We start from the raw sequence: 14596 nt of genomic DNA, 5'->3' as shown, positions 1-14596 counted from the left end.
CTGCTTGGGATACTTTATGTTCTTCTGGCCACCACACCTCAAAAAAAAAAAAAAAGATAAAAAGTTGGGATAGGTGCCAAATGTCAATAAAACAATTTAAATGAGCTTGATTAATGACTAATAAGACAGCACTTGTTTAAACATATGATCTTTATTGCCATCAGAGGTTATAATGTCAGCTAATTTAGACTGTTATACAAGATAATGCAACAAAGAAAAGGCAGGGCTAATTTTGACTCTTAGTCTTAACAATTTTAAACCACTTCCTGAACAGTATAGTTTAAGTGCCAGCTGCTGGAAACAAGGAATCATGTACTCGTGTTTGTGATTTTTCTCTATGAATTAGGGTGGCTGCTGGTATAACATGGAAAAATTGATCTAATTCAGCAGAGGTTGTATGAAAAAGCAGAGCTAGGTCAAACCTACACTTACAATGAATTCTGCATTCAATTAAAAAAAAAAACTGAGACTATTGTCAGAAAGTCCAATGAAATGGGTTTTTTTATTGTTGTTTAATTGCAAAGTCATGTCTGACTTTTCACCAGCCCTTGGATCACAGCACACCAGCCCCTCCCCTCCCCTACTGTCTGCTGGAGTCTTCCCAAATTCATGTTCATTGTGTCAATGACATTATCTAACCATCTCATTCTCTGCTATCTAAGCATCTCATTCTCCTTTTGCCTTCAACCTTTCCCAACTTCAGGGTCTTTTCCAATGAGTCCTCTCTTCTCATTAGGTGCCCAAAGTATTTGAACTTCACCCTCAGTATCTGTCCTTCCAAAGAACAATCAGGGTTGATTTCCTTTAGGATTGACTGATTTGATCTTCTTGCAGTCCAAGAGACTCTCAAGAGTCTTCTCCACCACCACAGTTCGAAAGCATCAATACTTCAGTGCTCAGGCTTACTATTGTCCAACTCTCACAGCCATACATTACTAAATGAAGTGAGTTAAATGTGGTATATGAATAGGTTTATTTATTTATTTATTTATTTATTTATTTATTTGATTTCTATACCGCCCTTCTCCCGAAGGACTCAGGGCGGTGTACAGGCAAGAATAAAACAGACGGTACAATATACAAATTTAAAATGCAGTTAAAAAACTTATTTTAAAATTGGCCTGAGAAGTAAAATATATAATAAGCTAAAAAACCCCATTTAAAATTAATTAGTAAGAATTTAAAAATTTGTTAAAATCAATTTAAGCCAGCCCCGCGCGAATAAAAAGATGTGTCTTCAGTTCGCGACGGAATGTCCGAAGGTCAGGTATTTGGCGTAAACCCGGGGGAAGTTCGTTCCAGAGTGTGGGAGCCCCCACAGAGAAGGACCTTCCCCTGGGGGCCGCCAGCCGACATTGCTTGGCGGACGGCACCCTGAGAAGTCCCTCTCTGTGAGAGCGTACGGGTCGGTGGGAGGCATGTGGTAACAGCCTTATAGGTTAATTTATACAGGAGAGACTCTGAGAGCCTTTTACAGCCAGGGTCTCCATCCTTGGCAACTTTAACCCTGGAGGCTGGCTAGGGCATTCTGGGAGTTGAAGTCCTCCAAGCTTAAAGTTGCCAAGGTTGGAGACCCCTGTTTTAGAGTCAATGGCCAGAATGCATCTTCTTCTTTTGTCTGACAGGGAGAATAATCAACCAATGGAACAGCTTGCCTTTGGAAGTTGTAGGAGCTTAATCACTTGAGACTTTCAAGAAAAGATTGGACTGCCATTTGTCAGAAATGCTATAGGGGCTCCTGCTTGAGTGAGGGGGGGTTGGACTCAATGACCTATAAGGTCCCTTCCAGATCTGTTAAATCTGTCTCTCTCCTTTCTTCTTCCACAGTTTCCTAACTGAGACTTGAAAGTACAAAGTGATTTAAATGTGTGAAGGCAGTGTTGGGATTCAAATAATTTAACAACCAGTTCTCTGCCCTAATGACCGGCTGGGTGGGGTGGCCATGGCGGGTATGGTCAGAGGGATGAAACAGGCAGCACTCGGTCTCCTGCACCCCACTGGGAGCAAAAACCAGGCCGTGTGAACATGCCCCACCCCCATGCCCGGTTTTGGGCCTAGTAGGCCTTCCTGCTGCCTCCTGGGAGTAAAAAGAGCCACCGGGGTGCTACCACATATCCCTTGCCCCAGTTTGGGCCTAGTAGGCCTCCCTGCACTTACATGGGAGCCAAAACGGGGCATGACGGGACTCCTGGAAGGGCCAGGGAGAGGAGGGGCCAGCCAGCAATTTAACAACCGGTTCTCTTGAACCAGCCTGAACCAGCTGAATCCCACCACTGAGTGAAGGGTTTCTTAGGCAGAGGGACTTTTGAAACTAGAAACTACTTCACAACCAGAGAAAACAGTAGATTTCTTAGCAATAAAATGTTCCCCAAAAGACAACAATAAAGCATATTACAGAAAAGGATAGGAATAACAGAGGGGTTTAAGCAGCAATTTGAGGGACATCAGTACATGATACATTGTTGAATTGAGTGGGCACATCCTGCAATAAGATGCCATGAAAAACAGGCTCTCCTTAGTATATGAATATCTTTCCAATAAAAATGTTGTTCCAGAAGAAGCCTACAGAAAAGTTATTACAATACTATGACCAAAACCTATTTGAAAGTGTTCCATCCTTCATGTCTTTGCCCATGCACATATTAGGAGTGAGGCTGTCAGAATTGTCAAATTGTGATGGCTGTGCTGTGGCTAAAGCTTTTTAATGCTTGATGAAGCATGCAATCTGAATTACACAATGTGAATACATTTGTTTCTGGAGATGTATAAAAATGTGAAGAGGGAAATGTATTTAATTCATTATTCCCTAATAAAAACTGTAGAGACGATAATAAAAAATTAAACTATTATTAAATACATAAATGATGCTAATCTCCAGGTAGTTGTCATAAATATAAAAGCTTTTATATCTGCAGTCTGCTTGTTTGCAATTAGTCTGTCTTCCTGGAACAATCACAGTTATTCAGGCTCAGAAGCAAACACTCAGGGTCAATATTGATTTAAAGAGACCTTACAGCTTGAAATAAATTGAGCACAGCAGTAGTATTCATGCTGGCATATAGTCTATGCTGCATGCAGGGAGTCTCGGTGCAGGGAGAATATCACATTAACACCCCAATGACATATTTTACACAGTCTTTGAAGATGGTGTAGATTTACTTCCCCTCCAATTTTTCTATGGGATGGAGAGGGAACCCCACTTCCTATGAAGGGCCTCACCAACTCAGCTATTTAGCGGATGAAATGAAAAGTGGCAAATAGATTCATTACTTACCACCAAGCTGATTGGTTAGCCAGTGGAGAATGAATAATTGATTCCCTACTGCTAATTGCATGGGAAATCAGATATGTTTTTAAGCAGGATTTTAGGAAATAGAAAGAAAGGGAACATTTCTAAGTTTAAGGGGCTTCTGTGGCTCAGACTGCTAATGCAGTCTGTTATTAACAGCAGCTGCCTGCAATTACTGCAGGTTCTAGTCCCACCAGGCCCAAGGTTGACTCAGCCTTCTATCCTTTATAAAGTAGGTAAAATGAGGACCCAGATTGTTGGGGGCAATAAGTTGACTTTGTATATAAATATACAAATAGAATGAAGACTATTGCTAACATAGTGTAAGCCGCCCTGAGTCTTTGGAGAAGGGCGGGATATAAAGGCAATAAATAAATAAATAAATAAATAAATAAATAAATAAATAAATAAATAAATAAATAAATAAATAAATAAATAAATAAATAAATAAATAAATAAATAAATAAATAAATAAATAAATAAATAAATAAATAAGAGAGAGCAAATACACACACACACACCATGCACACTTTGACCATTTCCTCTTTCCATCATTCTCAAATCTACATTTTGAGGCAAGATTCTTTTGTTCTATATAAAAGAGGCCCCAAAAGCACTTCATTCACAACAATTAAACTCTCATAAACTTGGAAGCCACAATTCAACTACTGTTCAATAGAGAATGTCTATGGAGATTCTGTCATCCAGGTCATGGTTGTTCCAAAGGTGCTTTTTCAAGAGGCAATTGGACTTTCTGGTTTTTCTTTGAAGATGTTTCGCTTTTCATCCAAGAAACTTCTTCAGCTCTGACCGGATGGTAGCCTGAATCCTTCTTTCCTCACCATCCAGCCAGAGCTGAAAAAGCTTCTTGGATGAGAAGTGAAATGTCTTTAAAGGAAAACCAGAAAGCTCCAGTTGCCTCTTGAAAAAAGTATTTTTGGGGTATTTAATGGAGACAGCAATGATGACTGCAGGGGCAAAATCTTTGAGCTTAATCTCTATTGGCTTTCTCACAGTGCAGTTTGAGGAAAGCCTGGCATTGTTAGTATTCTTGCTTGCATGGCAAAGAACCTGAGAACAAATGTGTTGGCAAAGGCTTCTCTTTGTTGAGATCTGCACTGTCTTGTGGAAATGGTTGTCATTTAAATGATATATAAGGGAGCGGTACTCTGAATGAGTATATTTAATTACTTCACTTCTGAATAAGGTGTTTATATTCATCACTTGGATGATTATTTAATACCAAAAGTTGCAGGGAGAATTATCAGCCTTAGCATTAGAACTACAAAGTTCTTATTACATTACATTAATCCAGTTTCTCCAGCTTGGCAATTTAACAATTGGTGGACTTCAGTTCCCAGAATTCCGCAGCCAGCATGCTGGTTGAGGTTTTGGGAGTTGAAGTCCACAACTTTTAAAATTGCCAAGAGTGAGAAACATTAGTCCAGTTATATAATCCAGGACACAGCATTCTGAGAGTGTGAAGGTTTGTTCTCTGAGCTTGTGGGTTGTTCCGAATGTTTTGTTACCAAGCTAGTTAACATCTTCAACAGAGTTTAGGGGAAATCGGTGTTATAGAATAGAATTTTAGAATAGAATTTTATTGGCCAAGTGTGATTGGACACACAAGGAATTTGTCTTGGTGCATATGCTCTCAGTGTACATAAAAGATACGTTCATCAAGGTACAACATTTACAACACAATTGATGATCAATATATCAATATAAATCATAAGGATTGCCAGCAACAAGTTATAGTCATACAGTCATAAGTGGAAAGAGATTGGTGATGGGAACTATGAAACGATTAATAGTAGTGCAGATTCAGTAAATAGTCTGACAGTGTTGAGGGAATTATTTGTTTAGCAGAGTGATGGCCTTCGGGAAAAAACTGTTCTTGTGTCTAGTTGTTCTGGTGTGCAGTGCTCTATAGCGTCGTTTTGAGGGTAGGAGTTGAAACAGTTTATGTCCAGGATGCGAGGGATCTGCAAATATTTTCACGGCCCTCTTCTTGATTCGTGCAGTATACAGGTCCTCAATGGAAGGCAGGTTGGTAGCAATTATTTTTTCTGCAGTTCTAATTATCCTCTGAAGTCTGTGTTTTTCTTGTTGGGTTGCAGAACCGAACCAGACAGTTATAGAGGTGCAAATGACAGACTCAATAATTCCTCTGTAGAATTGGATCAGCAGCTCCTTGGGCAGTTTGAGCTTACTGAGTTGGCGCAGAAAGAACATTCTTTGTTGTCCTTTTTAATGATGTTTTTGATGTTAGCTGTCCATTTGAGATCTTGCGATATGATAGAACCCAGAAATTTGAAGGTTTCTACTGTTGATACTGTGTTGTCAAGTATTGTGAGAGGTGGAAGTATGGAAGGGTTTTCCTAAAGTCTACCACCATTTCTACGGTTTTGAGTGTGTTCAGTTCCAGATTGTTTTGGTTGCACCACAAGGCTAGTCGTTCGACCTCTCGTCTATATGCGGATTCGTCATTGTCTCGAATGAGACCAATCACTGTTGTGTCATCTGCGAACTTCAGTAGCTTAACAAATGGATCATTGGAGATGCAGTCATTGGTATACAGAGAGAAGAGAAGTGGGGAGAGCACACAGCCTTGGGGCGCCCCTGTGCTAATTGTACAGGTATTTGATGTGATCTTGCTTAGCTTCACCTGCTGCTTCCTGTTTGTTAGGAAGCTTGTGATCCACTTACAAGTCTGTTCCGGTACCTGTAGCTGGTTTAGCTTAGTTAGAAGAATGTCTGGAATGATGGTATTGAATGCTGAACTAAAGTCTACAAAAAGGACCCTTGCATAGGTCTTTGGAGACTCAAGATGTTGTAGGATGTAGTGCAGAGCCATATTAACAGCATCATCTGTTGATCTATTTGCTCGGTATGCAAATTGCAAGGGGTCTAAGAGCGGATTCGTGATGGTTTTCAGGTAGGAAAGCACTAGCCTTTCAAAGGTTTTCATGACTACAGATGTTAGAGCAACTGGTCTGTAGTCATTCAGTTCCTTGATGGTGGGCTTCTTGGCACTGGGATGATGGTAGAGCGTTTGAAGCAAGAAGGAACATAGCACATCTCTAGTGATTTATTGAAAATATGGGTGAAGATGGGGCCAATTGGTCAGCACAGACTTTTAAGCAAGAAGGAGTTATCTTGTCTGGGCCTGGAGCTTTTCCTGGCTTTTGTCTGTGAAATAGGTCCTGCACTTCCTTTTCTGTGATCACTAGGGGTTGTGAACCCAATGAAATGGGGTCAGTTGTAGGAGGCTTGGCTGTTGTTGCTGTGTCTGAGATGGGGGTTGTGGAGATAGGTGGCTGTAGTTTCCTTTCAAACCTGCAGTAAAACTCATTCAGGTCATCTGCCAGTTGTTGATTACCTTCAGCCTGGGAAGGAGGTTTGCCATAGCCGGTGATATTTTTAAGAGTTTTCCACATGTTTGCTGGTTCATTTGCTGAAAATTGATTCTTTAGCTTTTCAGAGTAGCTTCTTTTTGCTGCTCTTATCTCCCTTGTTAGTGCATTTCTGGCCTGATTGTACAGCATTTTATTCTGTTTATAAGGGCTTTGTGTGGTCAGTAGGTCATGTGATGGGTCAAGTGTGGGTGTGTCAAGTGAGGATCTTGTGATAGGTCAGGTGGGAGTCATCAGTGGGAGTCTTGTGATAGGTCTTGTGATGGGGCGGGTTACATTAGGTGAGGGTCATTGGGAGGTGAAGTGCTGGTTTGGGGGGGGCTTGCATGGGCTGGTTGAAGGTAGGTGTTGTCACTTGACACACCCACACCTGACTCATCCACAAGATCCATCACAAGACCCTCACTTGACACCCACCCACAACTGACCCTTCACAGGACTATTCATCACGGGGAAACCCTTATAAACAGAAGAACACTGACATCCCCTAAACTCCACTTAAGAAGCTACTTAGCCTAGTAATGAAACCAAGCTCAGAGAATGATCAGCAACCCTCATCCTGCACCAAGCTACAGATATTTGACAGTATTGCACAGCATTCTGAATTAAGTCATCCTAAAGCAGGGGTGTCCAAACTTGGTAACTTTAAGACTTGTGGACTTCAATTCCCAGAATTCCTCAGCCAGCAAATCTGGCTGAGGAATTCTAGGAGTTAAAGTCCACAAGTCTTAAAAGTTGCCAAGTTTGGACACCCCTGTCCTAAAGGATAGCCCTCTTTTTATTAGCGAGGCCTTTCAGAAGATTTGAAAGCATAAAGTGGCGTGACCAGAATATCTCAGAATTTTTAATTCAATCCTAGCCACCCTGGAAGTGATCATGGTACTATGTTAAGCATATAACCTTTAAGCCCGTCATGTAGAGATCTGAAGAACAAAAATGTGAAATCACTACTTGGAGAGCTGCCTATGTGTTTTTCTCTCCTGCTTTTAGGGGAATGAAGATGAACCAGATGAGAAGGATATTTCAAAGCTTTAAAAAAAATTCTAGAAGGATAGGAAAGGTGCGTACCCAGACTTTCAATGCATATATACATTTATTTTTGCCGACACACATTCATATGTTATTAGGCTGTATAATTTTCACTAATACGGCCGTTGAATGTCATAAATCCACCTAAACATACACAGCTGTAATTGGCTGAAAGCATTTTTTGCAAACAGATGTTATACCGCACAAAAGAGGAAAGTGAAAAAGGAAGTATAAATGACAGAAACTAAAAGGATTTGTCAGACCTTGTAAAATAATTTCTCTGAATTAAAATTCACTCCCCTCAAGAAATTCATACCACTTTTAATTCACTCTGAGAACTTAAGACTTCGTTGCATTGATTTACTGCAAAGGCGTTGACTTTGATTAATTCAATGAAAGTATAAGGGGAAGTTTGGCCTCATTAGAAAGTCAAAGAGCAACATATGTTAGATCCTAAGGAGAGATTGAATTAATGAGTTAAGTCTGAACTCAAGCATAGGAGTTTATGAATCAAATTGGATTTCTTTATGTATTATTCTACGGTATTCAAAATCTGTTCTGGAAACATGTTTAGCACGTAAAATATGTGAACATTTAACAAGTAATATTCAATGCTAACTTTTTAAACAGGGGGTCAATTCAGGGTCCCTCAGACTGCTAGGCAGCCAGACCAGCTGGGTGGGTGTGGCTAGGTCATGTGGCTAGGTGGGCATGGCCAATTTAACAGTCCATTAAACAATGCACACATATTAAACTTTAATTTGTTTTGCTTCTGGGGGTGTTTTATTTGCTTTTGTTTGCATGTTGCTCTTTTGCTTGACTTTTTTTTTAATTAGATCATTTTTTCAGTTGTTTAGGAGTCTAGTGGTCCACTAAAGAAAACTCAGTTTTGCAGCAATTCTTCTCAGCCCCAAGGAGCTTGAGAAATCTCTCTCTCTCTCTCTCTTTGTCTCTCTCTCTCCCTCTCTTTCTCTTTCTGTCTCTCTCTTTCTGTCTCTCCCCCTCTTTCTCTCTCTTTCTTTCTCTCTCTCTCTCTCTCTTTCTCTCTTTCTCTGTCTATCTATCTCTCTTTATCTTCTGGAGGCAGGGGAAACCAGCAATTTTCACCCATTTTTTGGCCTCCTGGAGCATCTGTGCACCCCGTTTTTAACCTCCCTTGCCTCCAGCAGCATTCTGCAGGCCAAAAACAGGCAAACTTAACATCTGTTCTGCTTAGCAACAGAAATGTTGGGCTCGATTGTGGTCATATGTTGAGGAATACCTATATATGGTTGTATAGAGCACATATTAAAAAGTATTTAGCTTTTTATCAACAATAAAACATAAAGTGAGATACAGAAATGCAAAAAAACTCCTCTCTCTCTTTTCCACCCACCTACAAGTTTTCTATATCCAGTGAGCCATGAGATTAAGACATTGGTATTTACTGATGCTTCTACACATTCTTGCACATGTGTGCTAGTCGTTCCCGACTCATCTCCATTTCAAAGCCGAAGAGTCAGCACTGTCCGAAGATGTCTCCGTGGTCATGTGGCCATCATGACTAAATGCCAAAGGCACACAGAACGCTGTTACCGTCCCACCAAAGGTGGTCCCTATTTTTCTACTTGCATTTTTTTACATGCTTTCAAACTGCTAGGTTGGCAGAAGATGGGACAAGTAACAGGAGCTCAACCTGTTACGCAGCACTAGGGATTTGAACCGCTGAACTGCCAACCGATCGACAAGCTCAGCGTCTTAGTCACTGAGCCACCGCATCCCTTTCTATGGACAAACTGGCTTGTTAATATTAATTAGACGCTTGTACAGCTCTTAATTCGAAGGGGGCTCATTTGAGTACTGGAGAAACACATCAGCCTCCATTAGATGATCCCTTCCCCTGTCTACAACTTCACCTAAAATTCTCACCCTATCGCTGTCATCCCCCAGCTACATCGAAACTCTAGAGTTCTAAGAAAATAAGTTGGTATTTGTACATTTAGAGGCCTTCGACTTGTAAAATCAATTTCTCTTTTTAATCAGCTTATTGCTTTAGATTATTCCGCGGTAGCTTTTGAATTTACCAGGGAAGCGCAACCAGAATGAATCAATTTTATACAGCCAAGAAAATGTTAGGCTGTTAGGTTTCTCTCCAGAAAGAGAGAAGTTAGTGGAATTCTATTAAAATGTGTCAAACTTAAAAATAAAAAATTACTCAGACCGAACTGCTAGAGGAGGTTATTCTTAAGGCCGAACAAAACTTAACGGTGGCAAGAATATGCAGATAATAAATTGATCATTCTGCATAAATAAAGAACTGGCAGCAAAAAAATGACTTGATGTTTTTTTTCTGTCAGAAGCAGAATGCTGATGCTATTAAGGACACTTTCATGTAGGCAAAGCCATTCCCCATAAATATTGTGTTGCACATGAAAGCATTATCTGCCATTTTTTAAAAAAAACCAAACAGATGTGCAAATTTCATTTCCTACAGCTACCAGGGATCTAAAAATGTAGCTTGGCTTGATAGCTATTAGTCAGCTATTGTTTTCTCCAGATCTTTAAGTGCCCATTGTTCTTCCCACTCTGGATGGACAAAATTTCTCTTGCTCTTTTCCAGAATTCTTTGCCATTTGACAGCAGGAAAGGGGTGAATCTTTTATTCATAGGTAGGTTTTACAAAGGAAAGGAGAAAATGGTGTGCCATTTCCCTCTTGATTCATCTCTAAATCACGACAAACTCATGAGAAATAAGGAATATCTTCCTGTGAGCCATTTGCATGGATTGGTTAAATCTTCTGACGAAGCCCAAATAGAAAAGAAAAGAACCATCTAGGATGGCAACTTGTGTGTCACCCCAAAAGATAGAAAAGGAAAGATTTTTTTTGGGGTGTGGGGTTAGAAACGTTTGTACAACATCTGATGCTTCATGCTTATTGAGCAACTTTATAGCAATAACAATAGCAACTAGACTTATCTACCGCTTCACAGTGCTTTTCAGACCTCTCTAAGTGGTTTACAGAGTCAGAATATTGCCCTCAACAATTTGGGTTCTCATTTTACTGGCCTAGGAAGCAGGAATGAAATGCTCCAAAGATTGGACCGGATCGCGTGATCCGGCAGCGATCGTGGTCGGTAATTCAGCGATCCGGTAGCAATGGTGGAGCAAAGCTCCACCTACCCACCTGGGTGTCATTACTTCCTGGTTTTAACCAGGAAGTAATGTGTTTTTTCTGTGCGCACATGTGACACAGGTGCATGAGCAAAAAAAGTGCGCATGCAAGGCATGTGCACTTCCAAGCCAGTAAGGAAGGAAAATAGATTTCACCCCTGCTAGAAAGGATGGAAGGCTGAGTCAACCTTGACCCTGGTGAGATTCAATCTGCCAAACTGCTGGCAGCCAGTGAACAGCAGAAGTAGCCTGCAGTACGGCACTCTAACAACTGTGCCACCACGGCTCATCATCATTATAAAAGGTTACTCACTAAGAAATATAATACAATTCACCCTAACAGGAAGACTGCAAGGCCACTATTTAGGTGGTTTGGTCTGCTACTCAAGTGTGATGGGTAACTTCAAGGTCCTTTCTTAGCTTTTTTGAGATCGTTTCACTTTCTACCATATTTGGACCAGGCAGTCATTCAAAGAAGAAACCGCAAACAGACTTTGTCCCCTGCAAAGCATAGCACACGACCATCATAGGACTGTCCTCTCTTTGGCCTATTGCAAAAACAAATAAACATCCTCCCTCCCTCTCTCTCTCTCTCTCTCTCTCTCTCTCTCTCTCTCTCTCTCTCTCTCAGCCCAATGTTTTTGCATGCTTTAGTAAGTTATTTTTTTTATCTGTTCAGACCTCGTCAGATGATTGGGCTAGTAACTTTTAGTGTCAGATAAATCAGGGATTTAAATAGATATTTTATAAATAGAATGTTTACTAGCTGCCACCAGATGGATGAGGAACAATTACAGCAATAAAAGGCTTGGAAGGGGCCACTTACTATAATCAGAGCCAGGCTGCTGTTGTGTGCAGCAATCCAAATTAAAGCATCCCAGTTATCTGGTGTCTGCTTGAACACTTTCAATGGAGAAGAGTCCGCCACCTTTCTCTCACAGCACAAGGACTGAACAATTTTCTGATTTTCAAAATGTAGGTTAAAGATAAAGGTTCCCCTCGCACATATGTGCTAGTCGTTCTCAACTCTAGGGGGCAGTGCTCATCTCCACTTCAAAGCCAAAGAGCCAGTGCTGTCCAAAGACATCTCTAAGGTTCTGTGGCTGGCATAAACACCAAAGGTGCACGGAATGCTGTTACCTTCCCACCAAAGGTGGTCCCTATTTTTCTACTTGCATTTTTTACGTGCTTTCGAAGTGCTAGGTTGGCAGAAGTTGGGACAAGTAACGGGAGCTCACCCTGTTATGCGGCACTAGGGATTCAAACCACTGAATTGTCGACCTTTTATTTATTTATTTATTTATTTTATTTCATTTTGTCACAACAGTATACACAAACATCAACATAAAAAAACAACACATTATAAAAGAAAAAAATATATATATAAGTAAAAGTATGCAACAGCTATATTAATTTGATATAATGAAGGGAACAATTGGACAGGAACGGTATGCACTTTTGTGCTCTGATGCACGCCCCTTTCGATCGACAAGCTCAGCGTCTTAGCCACTGAGGTACCGCATCCCTAAAATGTAGGTTAGAGACCTGTTATCTAGTCAACTAAGCTATGTAAGTTTTGATGTTCGTTCTATATAAATTCTAAGCAGTCTTCTAGCCTTCTCTGGCATTGGACTACACCACGATGTTATAAGGTAGCAAGGAGGTGCATAAAATGGAAGGTACTATTTTTTACCCAAGGCACTCGGTGTGGATCTCGGTTTCGGTTTCTTGGATCAGCTAGGGTATGGCAGAAACTAAAACCAGAACATATTGGTTATTCCAGCTCACAGAATTGCAGGATTCTGTTTTTATGTGGCAAGCAGAGCAAGATTGGCATAACATCTCTTCCTATCAGCATGGCATATTCATACAACTTGCTTAGAGTCATTCTCAAGTTGGGCAGCCTTTAATGCTAATGGCATAAAATGAAATTATTCCAGTTTCTTGCTTACCCCATCACAATCCTTCCTTCCTGCTTCTCAGTCACCAATTCAGCATATCCCATTATTCAGCCTCCATCAATCTTCTCAGCACTTTCATTTCTCTCCTTTCCTGGCTTCCTAGCTGTTCCATCACTATTAACATCCAAAGCAATTTATCCCACTGCTCAACAACTCCAGATCTTCCCACCACATTCCTTTCCCTGCCTCCCCTGAACCATGACCTCTGCTGCTACTGAGATCATTTGGAACAATTCTCCATCCCCACTCTTCTTCATGTCTTCTCTTTTCTCTTCCTTTGATTTACTATGAATGTGTAGGTGAAGGAGAGGCAGAGCTTGGAAGGCAGAGTCAAGAGAGGAATCAGCCTTGAGTCATTACATTCCCACAAGTGTTCCAAGTCAGCCCCTCTTGAATTCTGTTAATGCTTATCTAGTGCCAATTTAATGCTGTTAGTTGACTAGGTTCTAATGTACAGGTATAAGCAATAAATCAGCTTAACTGGAACTTAACATGTGGTCTTGATTCTTCATGCTTGACACAATGATTCAACATGACATATTTAATAGGCTCATTCCACCTCAATCTTCCCAGCACTGTTTTTTCCTTTTCTGTCACCATCACTAAATGCTTATAGGTTCCCGCTCCCATCTTATCCTTCAAATTACTTCTCCCCAGAACATCTGCTTTGTGTTTCTAATGTGAAAAGAGTTTTATTCTGCATAGCAAAAAAATAAAATAAAATAAATCAGAAATAAATTTTAGTCCAGGTATGAATCACCCAGAACTAACAGTACTATGCAAAAAAATAATAATAATAATGTTCCATGCATAGCATATTTTACACGTCTCTATAAGATTGCTTGCTTGTCTAGCATAGTCGTGTATCTGGAGCAGCAAAAACGCTGCTGGGCGTGTGCTTTAGAAAATAAAACTTTCTTTTTTAATGGAATCGTGATAATTTAAAAAAAATAATTATCCAAACCAAACAGTACGTTCTACTCATTAACTTATAAGAGATGGGGTTGGATGAAATCCAAAATATCTACTTGGCAATTGTGTATCAGATAAATATTTTATCTTTACTGCCATTTCTTTTGAAAATGTAATGGGAAACACATAAGGGAATATTGGGTGTGATTTCCTATTTGCTTTTGCCCAAATAGAAGTACTTTATTTGCAGCCCACAGCTCAGGTGAATTTTATATTAAAAAAACTATTTTATTTATTTCATGATTAAAATAAGTTCAATAATTATGCAATGAAATAAACAACAATGTAGCCCGCAGTCACGGTTTAAATGGCAGCAATTAAAATGTAAGCCATTCATCCATACCCATTGTAATATAATGTTTTTCAAGGAAAGCAAAGCTATGCAATGCGTGGAAATAATAACCCAGGAAATAATGACACAGGAAATACAGAATAATTACATAAATGTGGTTTATATGTCAACCATTCATTGAATGACTGAATCATTGTCAGTCTTCCTGGTTTTCTACTCCTTGCTTCTACCTTAATTGTCCCAAGGGGATTTTCAAAAGGCAACTTGACTTTCTGGGGGTTTTTTCCCCACCATTCCCCCCCCCCCATGATTTCCTACCATCTAGTCAAAACTGAAGAAGCTTCTTGGATGAGAAAACATCTTCAAAGAAAACAAACAAACAAACAAACAAACAAACCAGAAAGTCCAGTTGTCTCTTGAAAAAAAGCACCTTTGGAACAACCATGACCTGGATGACTGAGAATCTCCATTGCAAGAGCATTTAGA

The sequence above is a fragment of the Ahaetulla prasina genome, chromosome 2, assembly GCF_028640845.1.
Source record: "Ahaetulla prasina isolate Xishuangbanna chromosome 2, ASM2864084v1, whole genome shotgun sequence".
NCBI lineage: Eukaryota > Metazoa > Chordata > Lepidosauria > Squamata > Colubridae > Ahaetulla > Ahaetulla prasina.
The sequence above is the reverse complement of the archived record's forward strand: the minus strand, read 5'-3'. Positions refer to the sequence as shown.